Below are 432 nucleotides of genomic sequence, written 5' to 3' on the forward strand. Positions count from 1 at the left end.
AGTGGGAGCGTGGTCTCTGAAACGAGCAGTGAATATTTATTTGATGATTTTAACAGGAAATCCTCACGGAATAAGATGGAGGAGAATTGGGCTTTTCCAGATGTCCCTCCAAGACCTCCAGAACGTACTGTGGGCTTCTAGAAGAGCCCAGAAGAATTGCGCTGTCTTTTAACAGCAGACCTCGAGCTACAGATGGTTAATACCTTAAGTACAGGACTAATTCGAGAATAAAACCTTCAAAAAACTGGCGTGGGAAAGGTACGTCCGTCCTACCCCCCGTGGAGTTCGTTAGCAACTCTCTCCGCATGAACTAAAGTGAAATATTACTAATGTTTTATACCTACCCTGTTTTAAATTTATTTTTGACACATGGAAACATTATAATTCAACAATACACAGTGCTGTTCATATTGCGTTGCTCTTTATACCGGC

The sequence above is a fragment of the Haliotis rubra genome, unplaced genomic scaffold (genome assembly GCF_003918875.1).
Source record: "Haliotis rubra isolate DU_JTF1 unplaced genomic scaffold, ASM391887v1 Scf35, whole genome shotgun sequence".
NCBI classification, from domain to species: domain Eukaryota; kingdom Metazoa; phylum Mollusca; class Gastropoda; order Lepetellida; family Haliotidae; genus Haliotis; species Haliotis rubra.